The 22,616-nt window shown below is 41.7% G+C and overlaps 1 pseudogene; it reads right to left on the minus strand.

Moving 5' to 3' along the window:
* Window positions 1-15,007: 15,007 nt before the first annotated feature.
* Window positions 15,008-16,016, minus strand: LOC136121458 (RNA-binding motif protein, X-linked 2 pseudogene; annotated as a pseudogene).
* Between the last annotated feature and the right edge of the window lie 6,600 nt (window positions 16,017-22,616).

The raw sequence follows: 22,616 nt of genomic DNA on the forward strand, positions 1-22,616 counted from the left end.
GGTGGACCTATTCAGAGAGCCTGGTAAGTTCTCTAAAGGGCTAACACATTCCAAGTCCTTCTGCAAGAATGCGCAGGTGCTGGCAGTAGGTGAGATGGAGGCAGAAGTGCTCTTGGAATCATTTTTCTGCCTCCTGGAATGCTCTCTCTCCTTCTGTCCCCTGACCACAGGGGAGCCCAGAGTAGATGTGCTGCTCCCAGTGGCTGGGCCTCTGAAAGCTCTATTCACAGGAATCCAAGTTGCCGTCAGTGAAGCAACTAGGCAGCCTGTGACTGTTGGAACTGATCCTGCTTTGTCAAGTGAGATTCAGGGCTGAACTGGGTGGATGTCAGAAAGGATGGGCTGGCTGGTTTCTGAGGCAGGGTCTTTCTGCATAAGGGCAAGCGTCCTGGGAAAGCCCCCAGGTGTTCAGAGTTCACAGGAGGCTTTGCTGGTCCTTGAACTCTTTATCAGTTCATTAAAAGAATTGTGCTGTAGTGGAAGAGCTCACTGCAGTGGACATCAAAAGAGTCTGACTGAGAGACCACTGTTCTTTAATAAACAGAATGAATGTGGGTAAAGACTGGAGGTGAGGGGAGAGGTCAGTCAGCGCAAGACGTGCTTTTCTGGTAGGAAAGAGTTGACGTTCAGTGTTTATAGAGCATCTGCAATGTGCAGTGGGGTTAAATAGTTGACTAAAACCTGTTGTTACCCAAGGGGCTTATAGTCTAATATGGAAGATAGACTTATAAACAAACAAGCAAAAACCAGAGGGAGATGTTTAATGAGGCAGTATAATGGGGGTGGTGGGGGGAGGAAGGTCAGAGCACCAGCTGTGATATCAGTGGGATTTGGTTCACAACCCATAGCTGTGTGACCTTGACTGAATTCCTTGACCTCTCATGCCTTGGCGCCCTTTCTGGGTAAATGGGGCTGAAAAGAGTCCCTGACTCTTAGGACTTTGTTGTCGGCGGTGAATGAGATGACATACATTAAATTTCTAGCACACTGATTGACATGTAACAAGGACGGATTAAATAAGATCTGTTATCACTGCTAAACCGTTTGTGTTCAGAGATCATGGGTGAGGTGGAGAGGGTATTATAACAGGTTCGTTAAGTCTTTAAATAAATATGTGTTTGGGCATTTACCCCATTGCCAAAATCATCCTGTGAAAACACACAAATTCCTGTTCTCATGATGTTTAGTCTGAGGGAGTAGGTGGATGTTAAACAAATAACGCTGCGGTAAAGCTATCATTGCACACGATGAAGAATGCTGTAGAAGAAAAAGAACAGGGTGCTATGAAAGAATGTAACAGTGGTGTTTCCTGAAGATGGGATAGGGACAAGGGCAGCGAAAGGCCTCTCTGGGAAAGTGACATCTAAAGTGAAGGTGGAAAGATAATTTTGAGCTAACAAGGCGGAGAGAGGAAGAGTATTCCAGATAGAAAGAACAGACTGTAACCAGGCCCAAGGTAGCATGCAGCTCGGCATGTTCCTGAATGTGAAAGAAGGCTCAGTGTGGGGGTGAGGGGAGGAAAACTGGTCAGAGATGAGCTGGGGAGGTGAGCAAGGGTGTGCTGGTGAATCAGCTGCTCAATCAACTTCCCAGGGATTTCTCTGCCTTTCTCTGTGCCCTCCTGACCTCTGTGGAGTACATCATCTGCATTCTCATGGCTTCTGGTTTCCAGTTGGGTTCAATGTTGTGAGGGTGGATCAGAAAACAGGGGGAGAGATATTTCTTTCTCCTTCCTTCCTGCTTAAGCAACAGGGTTCTGGCCCTCTGTGGCCACTGCTGGTGTCAGGTGGCCCCCCCTTCCATGGCTCCAGCTCTAAGTTTCCTTCCCTTTTCTCTTCAGGCTTTGTGTGGCAATGTTTTCACCCTGAAGCTAACACCTGGGTGCTTCCCCAAATGATGTGTTTCCTCACCCTGCCTGCACGGCTGTAAATTGTCCCATTGCGGTGTTCTCTTCAGCTAAACTCTGAGTGTGCCAGTGTCTGCTACTGGGAACCTGACTGATAAAAGTAGTTATGCTACGGACGGACTTCTATGGCAAGTTAAGAACCTGGCCTTTTAGATTTCTATCTGCAGTGCAAAAGAAGCTACAAACATGCTTTAGTCACTTCCTTGTCACTTTATCTTCTTCCTGCTACTGCCCCGTTTCTCTGCTCCCTTTAACAGAAGGCTGTCTTCTTCACAAACAGGCTCCTCGTCATTACTTCTGAAGCCACAGTTGATCACTTCTTCCTTCTCAAAAACTCCCTCTCTTAGCTTTCATGACCCCACAGTCTTTTAGGTCTACATGTCGACTCCTTCACAAACCCTTTGTTCCTCTCCCTGGCTTGTAGATGTTGAGGGGCTGCTTAGGGCTTCTCTCCTTCTCCACTGCCATCGTCAACCATAATCATTTCTCATCTGAACTACTGCAAATGCTTGCTAATTTATTCTTCCAAGATCTTTTTGAATCATAAATCAGACCATGTTACTACTTGCACAAAATACTTTATTGGCTTCCCATGGCACTTCGAATCCAAACTTGAACTGTCTGAGGTCCATCCCTGGTCTAAACAGCTGTATCCTGGAGGATATACTGAAACTGTGACCCTCTTATGGGTTAAGACTCAAGGCCGGTTCTGAGAAAAAGGGTGCTAAAATCTGTCATTGACAGTGTGGCAGTACCCCTTTTTTTAACACTTAAAAAATATGTTTATTCTAGCCAATCCTTCCTAGAATAGGTCTTCACGGTATTGACTGGATTTTTATAGCATCTTGGACTTTCATTTTAAGTTTGGAAAGTTGCCAAGGTTTGGTTCACAATTTGTTTGTAAACCCTCCCTTGCAGTAGGGTTACTTCTGCTACTCTTGTTGATGTGTTGATTTGACTCGTTTCTTCTTTTTCATGCTAAGTATCTATTCTGGTGACAACTTGTTATTATAGAAAAGGAGTGTCATGAGTTTTGTTTGGTTTGCAATAAGTTTCTGACTATAGAAGCCGCTTTTCCTGTGTGTTAGCAGTTCTCTTGAATTATCATTTGAGTCTTAAGGCTTCTGGTGGGCGTTATCTAAACCTAGTTCCTGTTGGGCAGGTATAACATTAGAATTTCCCCATCTTTGATGATTCATCCTGAAAAGTAGTGGGTAGCTGATCTGGCCTGGGAAGCCTAAGAACTGACAGATGCAAACACCTGTTGGGAGGGGAAGGATGGAGAAAAAGATAGCAAGGATTATTGTCTTTTTGAAGTACAGATTCATCCTCTTCCTTCAACATTTTTTTTTTTTTTTTTTTTTTTGCGGTACAAGGACCTCTCACTGTTGTGGCCTCTCCCATTGCGGAGCACAGGCTCCGGACGCACAGGCTCAGTGGCCATGGCTCACGGGCCCAGCCGCTCCGCGGCATGTGGGATCTTCCCAGACCAGGGCACAAACCCACGTCCCCTGCATCGGCAGGCAGACTCTCAACCACTGCGCCACCAGAGAAGCCCGTTTTTTTCTTTTTTTAATTACCAAAAGTAAAATATGTTCATATATCCTCATATATCTACCCTTTGACCCAACAATTCAAATACTAGGTATTTATCCAAGAGAAATGGAAATCTATGTCAAAATTCTTGTGCAACAGATAACTATATTCAGTATCCTTTGATAAACCACAATGGAAAAGAATATAAAAAAGGAGGTATGTATATGTATAACTGAATCACTTTGCTGTACAGCAGACATTAACACACTGTAAATCAAATATACTTCAATTAAAAAAAAAATTCTCATGCAAGAATGTTCACTGCAGCTTTGTTCACAATAGCCAAAATCTGGAAACAACCCAAATGTCCATCAGCAGGATATGGACAAATTGTGATACACCATTTGAATGGAATACAACTTAGCAATGAAAAAGGAATAAACTACCAATGTATACAACAACCTGGATGAATCTCACAGGCACAACAGTGAACAAAAGAAGCCAGACACAAAAAATTATGAATCCATTTATATAAAATTCTAGAACAGTTAAAATTAATCTAAGGTGAAGTAAATCAGAACTGGTTGCCTGAGGTGGAAAGAAGGGTGGGGACAGCAGAATTAAAAATGAAAGTGATATACACTCATTTCAATAAATGAAACAGTCCAAAAATATGTAAAGAAAAGTTGATCCTTTTCCATTTATTTTCACCCCTCTATGGTAATCCTGTTAAAAGCATATGTATTTTTCCACACTGTCTTCATGTTCCTATAAATACAAACAAATATATGTGCACATATGTCACTTTTGCTTTAGGATCATACTATACATGATGCTTGCTTTTTAAAATACCTGCTTAATAATATATTATGGATATCCCTCCAGTTCAATACATATAGATCTAATTCATTCTTTTTAATACTGGTGTGATTCCTTAATATGAATGTACCGTAATTTATTGAACCATTTTCTTATTGATGGATAATCAGGTTGTTCCTACTTTTTATTTTTGCCACTGTGAACAATATTGCAATAAAGTAGATCTTTGCACATCTATCTTTACATATGGTGTTTAGAGTAGATTCTCAAAAGTGGGACCAGGGAAAGATATGTTATATGTTTTTTTATTTAAGGATGTTGCCAAATTGTATACCAAAGAGAGGATAGCAGTTCTTTCTCTCACCAAGCAACATATTGAAAAGCCCATTTTGTCACATCCTCACCAGCACTAGATGCTATTGCTCTTTAGAATTTTTGCCAATTGTATTGATAAAAATATGTTGCCTTAATTTCAAATTACTCCTAACTGTGGGAAAAAAATATGTTTTCATACCTTATGTAAAAGTCCTTTTTAACATCCCTCCCATTTTTTAGTCCTGGCTCACACCCTTCAAACTTGTATTTTCAGGTATATTGGGAGATGAGAGGCAAGCATGGCAGGGAAGGAGCCATTCCCATTCTTTTTGTTTGTCTTTTCTCTACTTCAAATATTCAGCCTAATGGGATGAATGAAATGAGTGATATACCCAGAGATATGAAAGCAGTTGCAAGCCTTAGCTCTGTGGCACAAGACAGAGACACCAGAAAAAGTGACTTGAACCTGAAGTGTATTCCTCAGCTGAGTTTGTCACCAACCTTGCTTCCACTAGCACTGCATTTCCTTCAGCCTCTTTACTGCAGATGTTAGCTGGCTTAAGCAGAGTTAGTTAGAAAGGCCTTCTCTGAATACCCTGCCTGAAGTTGGTTCTGTCATTGCCTATCGTGCAGCCTGCTTATTTTCATCCTGGTACCAACAAGGATCTGTGATTGTCTTATTCATTTATTTACTTGTGTTGGGCAGTGTCTCAGAGCTCAAAACAGAACGTAAAACAGAACTCAAGAGGGTTTAATTGAAGAGAATGAAGCCAGTGGACCCTTCATGGAGCCAAAGTCAGGGTTAAGGGTATTAGTAAGGATGTCGAGGCATCTGGGACTAAGCAGCATTGAGGACCCATTACCATCAGTTTCAGGTCTCTATTGCTATGTAACAAGGTGCCCACAACTTAGTGACTTAAAAAAACCAACCACCATTTATTTGCTCACGATTATTCAGTTTGAGCAGGGCTTGGTAGAAATGGCTCATCTCCGCTCTGTACTTGGTAGAGTTGGCTGGGGAAATTCAACTGGAGCTGAGTGAGGGTCCAAGTTGGGTACATTCATACATCTGGTACCTCTGTGCTGGGGTGGCTGGACTGGTGAGTGGTGGGCTAGACTTGTCTCTCTTTCCATGTGATCTCTCCCTGTTTAATAATTTAGCCTGAGCGCTTATTAGGTGGCTGGGTCCCGGGAAAGTCAAAGTGGAAGCTGCTGGGCCTCTTAAGGACTTGTCCCAGAACAGACAGAGCATCACATTTGCCACATTTTTCTGGTCAAAGCAAGTCACAAGGCAAGTCCAGATTCAAGGGGAGATGAACTAGATACTACTTTTTAAGGGGAGGATCAGCTTGAATATATAGGTTGAAATGAATCATTAGTAGCTGTCTTTTCAGATAATCTGCCACACATGCTTCAGTATGAAAAGATAGAGGAAGAAAGTAGAATTTCCAGTGAGATCTGGTGCTATAGAGGAAGTCTATCCTACAGGAGATGTAGTAGTTGAAATTTACTGCCAGAACTGTGAGGCTGAGGCAGGGAGAAGAAATACCCTCATCTCTCTCTTCCTGCTGCCTAATTTCTTGCTAGTAAAAGGGAGCCTGGTTTACACAGTTCTCAGAGGTGAACCCTACCTCTCCAGAAGCAGGTCAGAAAAGGCCATTGAATAGGTTGGGGATGGGAGAGCCATTGAAGAGAAGCAGCATATTTTTTATTATCCATTTTTCATATTAGAATATGTTTCATCAAGGGAAGGAAGCATTTATCCTGATCACATCTGATTCCCTGGGTATAGCAAGTGCCTGGCACTTTCCAGGTACTCAATAAAATGTGTTGAATGAATTGAGTTCAGTTATCTGAGAGTCATAAACTTGATGGTCCTTGTTTCTGATACTGCAGAGGAAACACCTGAAAGATGGCAAGATAGAGGTTAATGAGAAATGAAACCAGCTTGGTCCTAAGGCCATAGCTTCACTTTGGGGCTAGTCATCGTATAAAGCATGATGCAAATTTCCTAGAGACTGACATGGAGTGCTACTAGAATACTTATAGAGTCATAACAACCAATCTGACCTCCCTGGTGATTTTCTGAGCATTATTCTTTCCTCACTGGGTTCCCTGATGATGGGCTTAGATGCCCTGAATTGATTTATCTGTTTTCCTTAATGTAGCACCTGTAAGAAGCTGGAATTTATTTTTTTAATTGAGATATAATTCACATATCATAATAGTCTTTTAAAGTGTGAATTCAGTGATTTTTAGCATATTCACATCGCACTAATTCCTGAACATTATCATTAAACCCGTATTTGTTAGCAGTCACTTACCATCTCCCTGTCTTCCCAGTCCCTGGCAACCACTAATGTACTTTCTGTCTCTGTAGATTTGCCTACTGTGGACAATATATATAAATGGAATCATGTAATATGTGACATTTTGTGTCTGGCTTCTTACACTAAGCATGATGTTTTCAAGGTTCATTCATTTGTGGCATACATCAGTGCTTCATTTCTCTTTCATGGCTGAATATTACTCTTTTGTATGAATATACCATATTTTGTATATCCGTGCATCAGTTGATGCACATTCATTCTGCTTTTCAGTTACCTTGAATAAATAGTGCTAGGAACATTTGTGTACAAACTTTTGTGCAGACATATGTTAATTCTCTTGGGTATAAACCTAGGAGTGGAATTGCTGGGTCATATGATACTTCTATGTTTACTTTTTTTTTTTATGTTAACCTTTTTGAGAAACTGCCAGAGAGTTTTCCAAAGTGGCTGCACCACTATACATTCCTAACAGCAATGTATGAGGGTTCCAGTTTCTTCACATCCTCTTTAGAGCTTGATAATGGCCATTCTAGTAGGTGTGAAGTGCTACCTCATTGCGGTTTTGATTTGTGTTTCCCTGGTGGATAATGATGTTGAACATCTTTTTATGTGCTTATTTGCCATTTGTATATCTTTTTTGAAGAATTATGTATTCAAGTCCTTTGCCCATATTTTAATTGAATTTTTTGTCTTTGTTGTTAAGTTGTAAGACTTCTTTATATATTCTAGATACAAGTCCCTTATTAGATATATGATTTGCAAGTACTTTCTCTCATTTTTTTTCCCTTTAAAAATGGTTAATTTTATGTTAATTTCTTCACAATAAAATAAATAAAGTTGTAAGGAAAAGATGTGGAGACATATCAACCAAAACAAAAACAAACAAAAAAAAGTCTACAATTTCAAAAAAGGGGTGGGGAGGTAGCAAGGGAGCAGGTTGATGTTAATCCTTACCACATTCACGGCAAGCTGTCTGAGCCTAGTGAAGCTACACTTCTCTACTCTAGGGTTATACCTGCCAACTGGAAATGTTACTGCAAGGGTTCTAAATATCTCACAAAGACTGGAATTCTAGAATTGCCTGGTATTTCCCCTTCCTGGCCATTTCATCATAAATTGGGGTCTCAAATTCAAGGGCCATAAATGAACCCAAATCTAGGATATATACTCTGGTTAAGTACCAAAAGTACCAAGTATACTCCCAGGGACAATGGATTTTGCTCAAAACTCCAGGACATTTAGCTGTTAAAAACTACAGCTCTCTGAATGATTCTAACACTCAAGGGATTTAAAGAACTCATACTACGCTAAGGCTGCTGCTGCCGCCACCAAGAAGCCTATGTGCGAGCACAGGTCACTATCCACACCACCCTTCCGCGGAGCCTGTGGAGCCCACCACTGCCAGGGTCCCGGGATCCAGGGACAACTCCCACAGGAGAACACACGGCGCGCCTCAGGCTGGTACAACGTCAGGCTGGCCTCTGCGGCCGCAGGCTCGCCCCACACTCCGTGCCCCTCCCTCCCCCCCAGCCTGAGTGAGCCAGAGCCCCCGAATCAGCGGCTCCTTTAACCCCGTCCTGTCTGAGCGAAGAACAGACGCCCTCCGGCGACCTACACTTAGAGGCGGGACCAAATCTAAAGCTGAGCCCCTGAGAGCTGTGAGAACAAAGAAGAGAAAGGGAAATCTCTCCCAGCAGCCTCAGAAGCAGCGGATTAAAGCTCCACAATCAACTTGATGTACCCTGCATCTGTGGAATTCATGAATAGACAACGAATCATCCCAAATTGAGGAGGTGGACTTTGAGAGCAGTATTTATGATTTTTTCCCCTTTCCCTCTTTTTGTGAGTGTGTATGTGTATGCTTCTGTGTGAGATTTTGTCTCTATAGCTTTGCTTCCACCATTTGTCCTAGGGTTCTTTTTGTTTTCATTTAAAAAAAATTTTTTTTTCTTAATAATTATTTTTTATTTTAATAACTATTATATTTTATCTTTATTTTATTTTACTCTATCTTCTTTCTTTCTTTTTTCCTTCCTTCCCTCCTTCCTTCCTTCCTTCCTCCCTCCCTCCCTCCCTCCCTCGCTCCCTAACTCCTTTCTTTCTTTCTTTCTACTTTTTCTCCATTTTATTCTGAGCTGTGTGGATGAAATGCTCTTGGTGCTGGAGCGAGGAGTCAGTGCTTTGCCTCTGAGGTGGGAGAGTCAACTTCAGGACACTGGTCCACAAGAGACCTCCCAGCTCCACATAATATCAAATGGCGAAAATCTCCCAGAGATCTCCATCTCAACACCAGCATCCAGCTTCACTCAACGACCAGCAAGCTACAGTGCTGGACATCCTATGCCAAACAACTAGCAAGACAGGAACACAACCCCACCCATTAGCAGAGAGGCTGCCTAAAATCATTATAAGTCTACAGACACCCCAAAACACTCCACCAAACCTGGACCTGCCCACCAGAAAGACAAGATCCAGCCTCATCCACCAGAACACAGGCACTAGTCCTCTCCACCAGGAAGCCAACACAGCCCACTGAACCAACCTTAGCCACTGGGGACAGACACCAAAAACAACGGGAACTACGAGCCTGCAGCCTGCAAAAAGGAGACCCCCAAACACAGTAAGATAAGCAAAATGAGAAGACAGAAAAACACACAGCAGATGAAGGAGCAAGATAAAAACCCACCATACCTAACAAATGAAGAGGAAATAGGCTGTCTACCTGAAAAAGAATTCAGAATAATGATAGTAAAGATGATCCCAAACCTTGGAAATAGAATAGAGAAAATACAAGAAACATTTAACAAGGACCTAGAAGAACTAAAGATGAAACAAACAACGATGAACAACACAATAAATGAAATTAAAAATACTCTAGATGGGATCAATAGGAGAATAACTGAGGCAGAAAAACGGATAAGTGACCTGGAAGATAAAATAGTAGAAATAACTACTGCAGAGCAGAATAAAGAAAAAAGAATGAAAAGTACTGAGGACAGTCTCAGAGACGTCTGGAACAACATTAAATGCACCAACATTCGAATTATAGGGGTTCCAGAAGAAGAAGAGAAAAAGAAAGGGACTGGGAAGATATTTGAAGAGATTTTAGTTGAAAACTTCCCTAATATGGGAACGGAAATAGTTAATCAAGTCCAGGAAGCACAGAGAGTCCCATACAGGATAAATCCAAGGAGAAATACGCCAAGACATGTATTAATCAAACTGTCAAAAATTAAATAAAAAGAAAACATATTAAAAGCAGCAAGGAAAAAACAACAAATGACACCCAAGGGAATCCCCATAAGGTTAACAGCTGATCTTTCAGCAGAAACTCTGCAAGCCAGAAGGGACTGGCGGGACATATTTAAAGTGATGAAGGAGAAAAACCTACAACCAACATTACTCTACCCAGCAAGGATCTCATTCAGATTTGATGGAGAAATTAAAACCTTTAGAGACAAGCAAAAGCTGAGAGAGTTCAGCACCACCAAACCAGCTTTACAACAAATGCTAAAGGAACTTCTCTAGGCAAGAAACACAAGAGAAGGAAAAGACCTACAATAACGAACCCAAAACAATTAAGAAAATGGGAATAGGGACATACATATTGATAATTACCTTACAGGTAAATGGACTAAATTCTCCCACCAAAAGACACAGATTAGCTGAATGGATACAAATACAAGACCCATATATTTGCTTTCTACAAGAGACCCATTTCAGACCTAGAGACACATACAGACTGAAAGTAAAGGGAGGGAAAAAGATATTTCATGGAAATGGAAAACAAAAGAAAGCTGGAGGAACAATTCTCATATCAGACAAAATAGACGTTAAAATAAAGACTATTACAAGAGACAAAGAAGGACACTACATAATGATCAAGGGATCGATCCAAGAAGAAGATATACCATTGTAAATTTTTATGCACCCATCATAAGAGCACCTTAATACATAAGGCAAATACTAACAGCCATAAAAGGGGAAATCGACAGTAACACATTCATAGTAGGGGACGTTAACACCCCATTTTCACCAATGGACAGATCATCCAAAATGAAAATAAATAAGGAAACACAAGCTTTAAATGATACATTAAACAAGATGGACTTAATTGATATTTATAGGACATTCCATCCAAAAACAACAGAATACACATTCTTCTCAAGTGCTCATGGAACATTCTCCAGGATAGATCATATCTTGGGTCACAAGTCAAGCCTTGGTAAATTTAAGAAAACTGAAATTGTTTCAAGTATCTTTTCTGACCACAATACTATGAGAGAAAATATCAATTACAGGAAAAGTTCTGTAAAAAATACAAACACATGGAGGCTAAACAATACACTACTTAATAACGAAGTGATCACTGAAGAAATCAAAGAGGAAACAAATGACAATGGAGACACGACGACACAAAATCTATGGGATGCAGCAAAAGCAGTTCTAAGAGGGAAGTTTATAGCAATACAATACTACCTTAAGAAACAGGAAACATCTCGAATAAACAACCTAACATTGCACCTAAAGCAATTAGAGAAAGAAGAACAAAAAACCCCCAAAGTTAGCAGAAGGAAAGAAATCATAAAAATCAGATCAGAAATAAATGAAAAAGAAATGAAGGAAACGATAGCAAAGATCAATAAAACTAAAAGCTGGTTCTTTAAGAAGATAAACAAAGTTGATAAACCATTAGCCAGACTCATCACAAAAAAAAAGGGAGAAGACTCAAATCAATAGAATTAGAAATGTAAAAGGAGAAGTAACAACTGACACTGCAGAAATACAAAAGATCATGAGAGATTACTACAAGCAACTATATGCCAATAAAATGCACAACCTGGAAGAAATGGACAAATTCTTAGAAATGCACAACCTGCGAAGACTGAATCAGGAAGAAACAGAATATATGAACAGACCAATCACAAGCACTGAAATTGAAACTGTGATTAAAAATCTTCCAACAAACAAAAGCCCAGAACCAGATGGCTTCACAGGCGAATTCTATCAAACATTCAGAGAAGAGCTAACACCTATCCTTCTCAAACTCTTCCAAAATATAGCAGAGTGAGGAACACTCCCAAACTCATTCTACGAGGCCAACATCACCTTGATACCAAAACCAGACAAGGATGTCACAAAGAAAGAAAACTACAGGCCAATATCACTGATGAACATAGATGCAAAAATCCTCAACAAAATACTAGCAAACAGAATCCAACAGCACATTAAAAGGATCATACACCATGATCAAGTGGGGTTTTTTTTCCAGGAATGCAAGGATTCTTTAATATATGCAAATCAATCAATGTGATAAACCTTATTAACAAATTGCAGGAGGAAAACCATATGATCATCTCAATAGACACAGAGAAAGCTTTCAACAAAATTCAACAGCCATTTATGATAAAAACCCTCCAGAAAGTAGGCATAGAGGGAACTTTCCTCAACATAATAAAGGCCATATATGACAAACCCACAGCCAACATCGTCCTCAATGGTGAAAAAATGAAAGCATTTCCACTAAGATCAGCAACAAGAAAAGGTTGCCCACTCCCACCACTCTTATTCAACATAGTTTTGGCAGTTTTAGCCACAGCAATCAGAGAAGAAAAGGAAATAACTGGAATCCAAATCGGAAAAGAAGAAGTAAAGCTGTCACTGTTTGCAGATGACATGATACTATACATAGAGAATCCTAAAGATGCTACCAGAAAACTACTAGAGCTAATCAATGAATTTAGTAAAGTAGCAGGATTCAAAATTAATGCACAGAAATCTCTGGCATTCCTATACACTAATGATGAAAAATCTGAAACTGAAATGAAGGAAACACTCCCATTTACCATTGCAACATAAAGAATAAAATATTTAGGAATAAACCTACCTAAGAAGACAAAAGACCTGTATGCAGAAAATTATAAGACACTGATGAGAGAAATTAAAGATGATACAAATAGATGGAGAGATATACCATGTTCTTGATTGGAAGAATCAATATTGTGAAAATGACTGTATTACCCAAAGCAATTTACAGATTCAATGTAATCCCTATCAAACTACTACTGGCATTTTTCACAGAAGTAGAACAAAAAAATTCACTATTTGTATGGAAACACAAAAGACCCCGAATAGCCAAAGCAATCTTGAGAAAGAAACATGGAGCTGGAGGAATCAGCCTCCCTGACTTTAGACTATACTACAAAGCTACAGTAATTAAGACAGTATGGTACTGGCACAAAAACAGAAATATAGATCAATGGAACAGGATAGAAAGCCCAGAGATAAACCCACGCACATATGGTCACCTTATCTTTGATAAAGGAGGCAGGAATGTACAGTGGAGAAAGGACAGCCTCTTCAATAAGTGGTGATGGGAAAACTGGACAGGTACATGTAAAAGTATGAGATTAGATCACTCCCTAACACCATACATAAAAATAAGCTCAAAATGGATTAAAGACCTAAATGTAAGGCCAGAAACTATCAAACTCTTAGAGGAAATCATAGGCAGAACACTCTATGACATAAATCACAGCAAGATCCTTTTTGACCCACCTCCTGGAGAAATGGAAATAAAAACAAAAATAAACAAATGGGACCGAATGAAACTTCAAAGCTTTTGCACAGCAAAGGAAACCATAAACAAGACCAAAAGACAAACCTCAGAATGGGAGAAAATATTTGCAAATGAAGCAACTGACAAAGGATTAATCTCCAAAATTTATAAGCAGCTCATGCAGCTCAATAACAAAGAAACAAACAACCCAATCCAAAAATGGGCAGAAGACCTGAATAGACATTTCTCCAAAGAAGATATACAGAATGCCAACAAACCCATGAAAGAATGCTCAACATCATTAATCATTAGAGAAATGCAAATCAAAACTACAATGAGATATCATCTCACACCAATCAGAATGGCCATCATCAAAAAATCTAGAAACAATAAATGCTGGAGAGGGTGTGGAGAAAAGGGAACCCTCTTGCACTGTTGGTGGGAATGTAAATTGATACAGCCACTGTGGAGAACAGTATGGAGTTTCCTTAAAAAACTACAAATAGAACTACCATATGACCTAGCAATCCCACTACTGGGCATGTACCATGATACAACCATATTCAGAAAGAGTCATGTACCAAAATGTTCATTGCAGCTCTATTTACAATAGCCTGGAGATGGAAACAACCTAAGTGTCCATCATCGGATGAATGGATAAAGAAGATGTGGCACATATATACAATGGAATATTACTCAGCCATAAAAAGAAACGAAATTGAGCTATTTGTAATGAGGTGGATAGACCTAGAGTCTGTCATACAGAGTGAAGTAAGTCAGAAAGAGAAAGACAAATACCATATGCTAACAGATATATACGGAATTTAAGGGAAAAAAATGTCATGAAGAGCCTAGGGGTAAGTCAGGAATAAAGTCACAGACCTACTAGAGAATGGACTTGAGGATATGGGGAGGGGGAAGTGTAAGCTGTGACAAAGCGAGAGAGAGGCATGGACCTATGCACACTACCAAACGTAAGGTAGATAGCTAGTGGGAAGCAGCCGCATAGCACAGGGAGATCAGCTCGGTGCTTTGTGACCACCTGGAGGAGTGGGATAGGGAGGGTGGGAGGGAGGGAGACGCAAGAGGGAAGAGATATGGGAACATATGTATATATATAATTGATTCACTTTGTTATAAAGCAGAAACTAACACACCATTGTAAAGCAATTATACTCACTCCAATAAAGATGTAAAAAAAAATTTAAAAAAAATAAAAGAACTCATCCTCAGATATTTTACATATAGAAATAGTAAAAGCATAACTGAATTTCACTGCATTTTAAAAACACAGTTCAGGGGCTCCCCTGGTGGCTCAGTGGTTGAGAGTCCGCCTGCCGATGCATGGGACGCTGGTTCGTGCCCCGGTCCGGGAAGATCCCACATGCTGAGCCATCCCCGCTGAGCCTGCGCGTCTGGAGCCTTTGCTCCGCAACGGGAGAGGCCACAACAGTGAGAGGCCCGCGTACAGAAAAAACAAACAAACAAACAAAAAACACAGTTCATTTCCAATTCTACCATGCAGCTGAACAGGCTGTGGCTTCAGTGATGTTTGTGGTCCCTAGGATTAGAGGACTCCCAGTCCCGGGAGTGCCGGGCCCTTTTATGCCTGTGGGATTTATCTTGACTCCTACTTCTACTTCTGTGACTACGCCCCTCAGAGCGCCCACTGTGCCGGCTGCAATGTGCGTCTGAGCTTCGACCTCTGTCTCTATCTCTGTTCTTGTCTTCTCTCTCTTCCCTCCTGCTTGATGACTTGTGTTCGTGCTTGGTCTTCTCCTTCCTCGGCTCCCTCTCTCGGTCCTCTGTTCCACCATGGCAGGTCGTCCTGATCTCAGGGGAGCTGGGCTGGGGCTTCCACACCTCCCTGGACTCTGACTTCTGACCCCTCTCTGATTTCTTGCCACTGTGCTTTTTAGAGACAGGGTCATCCTTTTCCTTTATCATTTTGCATCTGGGTGATGAAGAGGAGGCTGGCTGCTCTGCCTGTACCTCCTGGTCAGTCTTCTCTTTTTCTTCTCTTCTTTTCTTCCTTTCCTTTCTGTCTTTTTTGTGTTTTCTGGTGGGTTTGCCATCTTCAGAGCCCTCAGATGAACTCAGTGAGGGAGTGTGAGCCCCGCAGCCCCCTCTTCTGCAGCTCTTTGGTCACATCATCCATTTCTTCTGAGTCCTTAGGAGCCCGATAGTTAGACACATGATCTACTCGGATAGTTCTTCCTTTGATCTTGATCCCATTAAAATTGTCAACAGCCAGAATTGTGCTCCTCTGGTCTTCATAGCAGAGGAAACAGAATCCTTTGGATTTCCCAGTCTTCTTGTCCCGTACCAAAACAATGTTAACAATTTCGCCACATTGTGAGAACACACAGATGATGTCCCCTTCAGTCAGCTCATAAGGAAGCCCTCCCAAGAAGATCCAGGCGCTGTCCTTGCACTCGGAGTGCCAAGACACCTTCTCCGCTACCCCCAGCTGGACCTCATGCTCATTCAGCTCGTTGATCAGCTTAACTTTAGTTAAAGGGTTCATCTCTGTGGGTTCACACTCAGAAGCTAGAAACCAACTTCACGCTCAGAACCTAGGAAGCGGCTTCCGGGAGAAGACGTCTGACGCATGCGCAGCCCCGGTGCTGCACGCGCATTTCTTTCTCGCATTTTGTACGTTGTCTTTGTCACTTAAAAAAAAATATATTTAGGGACTTCCCTGGTGACGCAGTGCGTAAGAATCTGCCTGACGGGCTTCCCTGGTGGCGCAGTGGTTGAGAGTCCGCCTGCCGATGCAGGGGACACAGTTCGTGCCCGGGTCCGGGAAAATCCCACATGCCGCGGAGCGGCTGGGCCCATGAGCCATGACCACTGAACCTGCGCGTCCGGAGCCTGTGCTCCACAATGGGAGAGGCCACAGTACCGCAAAAAAAAAAAGAATCTGCCTGCCAATACAGGGGACATGGGTTCGAGCCCTAGTCCGGAAGATCCCACAGGCCACAGAGCAACTAAGCCCGTGTGCCACAACTACTGAGCCTGTGCTCTAGAGTCAGCGAGCCACGACTACGGAGCCCGTGTGCCACAAATACTGAAGGCTGCACACCTAGAGCTCATGCTCCACAATAAGAGAAGCCACTGCAATGAGAAGCCTGTGCACCACAACAAAAGAGTAGCCCCCGCACGACACAACTAGAGAAAGTCTGCACTCAGCAATGAAGACCCAACGCAACCAAAAATAAATAAAATTTAAAAATTAAAAAAAAATCTTATTTATTTATAATAATGATTTAAGACCAGTCAATTGAGTCCTTTTTTTAAACTTTATTTATTTTTGGCTGCGTTGGGTCTTCATTGCTGCACGCAGGCTATCTCTAGTTGCGATAAGCAGGGGCTGCTCTTGGTTGCGGTGCATGGGCCCTAGGCCCACGGGCTTCAGTAGTTGAAGCATGCGGGCTCAGTAGTTGTGGCTCACGGGGCCTAGAGCACGCGGGCTTCAGTAGTTGTGGTGTGTGGGCTCAGTAGTTGCGGCGCAGGGGCTCTAGGGTGTGCGGGCTTCCATAGTTGTGGCTCCTGGTCTCTAGAGCACAGGCTCAGTAGTTGTGGCACATGGGCTTAGTTGCTCTGTGGAATATGGGATCTTCCCAGACCAGGGATCGAACCCATGTCTCCTGCATTGGCAGGCGGATTCTTAACCACTGCGCCACCAGGGAAGTCCGTATTTATTTATTTATTTATTTAGGCTGCACCGAGTCTTAGTTGTGTCATGTGGGATCTTCACTGAGGCATGTGGGATCCTTAGTTGTGGCATGCAGGGTCTTTTAGTTGTGTCATGCGGACTTCTTAGACTTCTAATTAGTCATGCAGACTAATTAGTTTTGGCATGCAGACTCTTAGCTGCGGCATGCAAACTCTTTATTTGTGGCGTGCATGTGGGATCTAGTCCCCTGACCAGGGATTGAACCTGGGCCCCCTGCATTGGGAGCTCAAAGTCTTACCCACTGGACCACCAGAGAAGTCCCTCACTTTCTTGATAATGTCCTCTGAAGCACAACATTTTAAAATTTTGATCAAGTCCAATTTATTAATTTTTTTTCTTTGGTTACTTGTCCTTTTGGTGCTGTACCTAAATACTGCATATTCCAAGGTCACAGAGATCTACCTCTATATTTTCTTCTAAGAGTTTTGTAGTTTTAGTTCTTAGATTCAGGTCCTTGATCCATTTTCAGTTAGTTTTTGTATATGGTGTGAATTTCATTCTTTGCTTGTGAATATCCAGTTGTCCCAGCACCATTTGTTGAAAAGATTATTCTTTTCCCAATGAATTATTTTAGTTGATTGATGATAACTGTCAGAAGTTATTCCTAATGTCGATAATAATGACTAGAATTATTGCTGGCTCTTATTTTCCATGAAGAATTTTTGTCTCCTTCAATTTGGGTACTTTTGTTTCAGAGGTCATTCCAGTATCTCAGACTTGTATTCTTTTTTTCCCCCCATATCTACCTTTTAATTTTTATTTTGTTTAATTTATTTATTTATTCTTGGCTGCATTGGGTCTTCTTTGCTGCACACGGGCTTTCTCTAGTTGTGGCAAGTGGGGGCTGCTCTTCATTGCGGTTCGCTGGCTGCTCATTGCAGTGGTTTCTCTTGTTGCGGAGCACGGGTGCTAGGCACACGGGCTTCAGTAGTTGTGGCACGCAAGCTTCAGTAGTTGTGGCGCATGGGCTCAGTAGTTGTGGCTCACAGGTTCTAGAGCACAGGCTCAGTAGTTGTGGCGCACGGGCTTAGTTGCTCTGTGGCATGTGGAATCTTCCAGGACCAGGGCTCGAACCTGTATCCCCTGCATTGGCAGGCAGATTCTTAACCACTGCACCACCAGGCAAGTCCCAGACTTGTATTCTTGATTAACACAATGCTGAACCCACTAAGGGAGGTGGCTGAGGGAGGACAATGGTGTAAGTCCCAGTCCAAGTTTGAAAGCCCAAGAACCAGGAGTTATAATGTTAAGGGCAGGAGAAGACAGATGTCCCAGCTCACAGGGAGAGAGTGAATTCACCCTTCCTCTACCTTTTTGTTTTATTCAGGCCCTCAACAGATTGGATAATGTCCACCCACATTGAGGAGGGCCATCTGCTCTACTCATTTCACCAATTCAAATGCTAACCGCTTCTGAAACACCCTCAGAAACATACCCAGAAACACTGTTTTACCAGCTATCTGGGCGTTCCTTAGCCAAGACAAGTTGATGCATAAAATTAACCATCACAAGGATTAAATGAGTTTTAATCCTGTGAAATGCATTACAGATATAAAGAAGGCAAATGTCAATGCTTTGGCAAATGTTGGACTAGGTTGTCCGAAAGCAAGCTTTGCACTTTGATTAATTAACTGGGTGACCTTGCCCAATCACTTAAACTCTCAATTTCCTGTTCTATGAATGCAGGTAATAATGACAAGTTTAAGGACCTTTCTGAGTTATCGTGAGACTGAAACAATGCAGTAGGTGTAAAAGTGCTTTGGAAAACTTCTTATTCTAGGAATTGCTTTCATTCTAAAAACTGCCCTTGAATTGTTTATAGTACCGATTTATCCCTGTGCTTGGGGCCAGCCCCAACTGATGTTTACAATAATAAAACATTAATATGAGATTTCTTACAACTTAGCTGGGTACGGGCCAGGCCCTGGTACTTGCCTCACAGAAAGTAGTTGTACAGCGTTTATTAACAACCAAGCTCTCAGGGAACTCTCAACGAATACTTTTGGTGCTGGGGTAAAATGTGACTGAATAATATCAACTATAGTCCTTTATTGATGACTTAGAATATAGAGGAAGTATGTTTTTAAAAAAAAGTCTCAGATGACCTTATTTACATTGTGGTGCAGCTGGAAGACCTAAGTCTTCATACCCTCGTCCACACACCTCCCATCCACCCCAAGTAGTTATGGGGAGGAAGATAGTTTGCTCAAGGGAACCCTATTTGAGGGGAGGGGGACAGTGAACCAAATAAAGGAACCGTAGTAATCCAGAGCACTAACTCCAGTGTTGAGAAAGATACATTTGCATATTATGAAGCATTTAGGTATGATTCTCTATATTCCTGTGGATTGGTTTAGATTTAACTGCCTTTGATGATTAATGTTAAGTTTTGGAAGATACAAGTAGGTCCAAAAGTTATTGACAGGCCGAGGTAGAAGATCTTTGTCACCTACCATGTCAAGAGAGACACCAAAGAGGACTGGACACCTGGAGTATCAACAATACCCTCCCCTACAGCGCACCTCCTCGACAAATATCTGAGTGTTATGTCAGACTGAGTAACTCAGAATTTGAGATATTTTCCCTAGGGGAAACACCTCCCCTGGTTGGGGAAGAGATATGGCCCTGGGGCAAAAACAGTCCTTGTGATAAAGGGTGGAATTTTCCAGAGATTAGAGAGGTGGGTGGTGCTTTCATATAAGAATATGAGGGTCCAGAAACAAGGTTAGGATCTGGGGGGATTCCAGGAAGGAAATTCCCTTTATGGAGGGTTTAACCTCTTAGGTGCTTTTCCTTTTAACCACGAAAAGTTATACTTAGTATTTAGTTTTATGCTATTTCCCTGATACTCCATAATTGCCTTTGGCTTCTTCCAACCCTTCAGTAAAGTTTGATACACAGCTTCTTATTAGCTGTGCCTCAATTTCCTTATCTGTAAAATGGAGATAATATCTACCTCTTAGGTGAGGATTAAATTAATTAATACATGTTAATTAATCTGCTAATTAGGGCTTCCCTCGTGGCGCAGTGGTTAAGAATCCACCTGCCAATGCAGGGGACACAGGTTCGAGCCCTGGTCTGGGCAGATCCCACATGCTGTGGAGCAGCTAAGCCCGTGCGCCACAACTACTGAGCCTGCACTCTACAGCCTGCGAGCCACAACTACTGAGCCCACATGCCACAACTACTGAAGCCCGTGCTCCCAGAGCCTGTGCTCCACAAGAGAAGCCACCACAATGAGAAGCCCACGTACCGCAGCAAAGAGTAGCCCCTGCTCGCCACAGCTGGAGAAAGCCCACGTGCAGCAACGAAGACCCAGCACAGCCAAAAAAAAAAATAGTAATAAATTTATTTTTTTTTAAAAAGTGCTAATTAACGAGTTAAATTAGGATACCCAGCAGCACTTGGCCCATAAAAATGCTCAGTATGTGTTCACTGTTGTGCCTATTGTTACCATACCTTCTCCTCTTCCTCTTCTCAAGGCCTTTCTTTTTCTTTTTAATTCGGCCACACCATGTGGCATGTGGGATCTTAGTTGCCCGACCAGGGATCGAACGTGAGGCCCCTGCATCGGAAGCACAGAGTCTTAACCAATGGAGTACCAGGGAGTCCCTCTCAAGGCCTTTCAGACAGCGAAAGGAGCCAGAGTTACTTCCATTTTTGAGGCTACCAGTGTATTAACAAATAAGGAAATTACAAAATATGATTGCAAAATATTGGTATGCTTTAAACATTTATATATGACAAATTAATGCTTTGCAACACACACACGAAAAATACAAGCAATAAAACTGCACTCTTTACGGGGTAATTACAATGGTATACAAATTGCGTACTGTGGACACTGTAGCTCAGGGATAGGATACAAGCCTAAAGCTGAAAGGCAAGGCAAACATCAGTATCTTCCAGTCCTGTCACCTTATCTTCCTATCTTTATTTATAAGCCCATTGAGAAAAATCTTTACAGGAGAACTTTAGTCCTTTCATGAATGGGAGGCCAGACCAAAAGTCCCCTCTGCACCCCTCTACTCCCAATCCTTGTGCTCAAGGCAGATTCATAAAGGAAAGTAAGGGCCCTCTCTCCCCAGACCCCTCCCACCACCTTTGCAGAGAGAAGTGGCCAAAGACCAAGTAGCCTGAAGGATGGGTCAAACGGATGATTCTGGAAGGGACAAATCATTAACGTCCACTTCCACCTTAACTCTTCCCCTAACATTCATGAGGAAGATAAAAATCTAAGGGGAGAGAGAAGCTGACATTCTAGTAGCTTGAGTAATGGCTGGTTGTATAGAATCACAGGTGAGCCAGGCTTCAGCTTCATGGGCTGATCCTTTCACTGTTATCTGTCTTGATGGAAGTCTTTCTAAAATGGAGTCTACTTCCCCACGTTATTAAAAAGAGTGTACTGAAAATAAAAAACAGAACCAAAACATAGTCTACAAATGAAAAAGATGGATGACATTTTATTTGAGATACCATGAGCTTATGAATCATGTCTGAAGAATTTTATTTTGGCAGAGAGGAATACCTAGAAACTCATAGCAGAAGATAAAAAATGCGCACATATTTTCCACACTTTCTCTGTTTTCTTTATATTTCCACGTTGGTGTCATAGCTGTACATATATCATCATGGGGGTGAAGAAAAGGCTTTGTATTCATTACTGTGAAAGTGAACCTGCAGAGAAATGTGACTGCAAGCATTTCTGTTGGATGAGGACCATTTGAAGTGCTTTTTTTTTCCTGAAAAAAAAAAAAGAAGAATACTAATAGAGGACAAAGCTAAGAAAGCTCTTAAAACTAATTTCCTTAAGAACAAAGAAAGAAAACAAAGTTTTATTTCCAGATTGAGGCCACTCCCTCTTGACTCAAGTTTTGGCCATTATTTCATTCCCTTTTGAACCCCCAAGGTACAGTGGGATAAGGGAAAGGGGATACACATTGTAGACCAAAGTCTTGGGTGCTGGTTTATCTCAGGCCCTTACCAGTTTATGGTTTCAGGCATCTCTGAATCTTGGATTTTCTATTTGTAACATGACCCAGTTTGTCCCCTGCTCCAGGAACATTATAAAGATGAAAAGCAGTAGAGATTTGTGACTATACATATAGATGTATGTCGTTGCCTAGTGCTTGTCCTGGAATCTACCTGTTACTCAACAAAGGGCAGTTCCTATTATGTGTTAGTCACATTTTATTCCCAATTGCTTCCCTTAGTATGTTAATCTTCCCTGCTTTCATCTCAGTTGTTTTGCTCTTGCCCACTGGGATGCGTGGTATGACCACCCGTTTGTTCATTCATTTATTGATTTATAAGCTTTTTATTATGGAAAACTTCAAACATACCCAAAAGTAGAGAGCGTGGTATAAGCAAGCCCAATGTACCCATCACCTAGTTGTGAGCATTAACTCATTG

Source organism: Phocoena phocoena, chromosome 3 (genome assembly GCF_963924675.1).
Source record: "Phocoena phocoena chromosome 3, mPhoPho1.1, whole genome shotgun sequence".
Classification (NCBI taxonomy): Eukaryota; Metazoa; Chordata; class Mammalia; order Artiodactyla; family Phocoenidae; genus Phocoena; species Phocoena phocoena.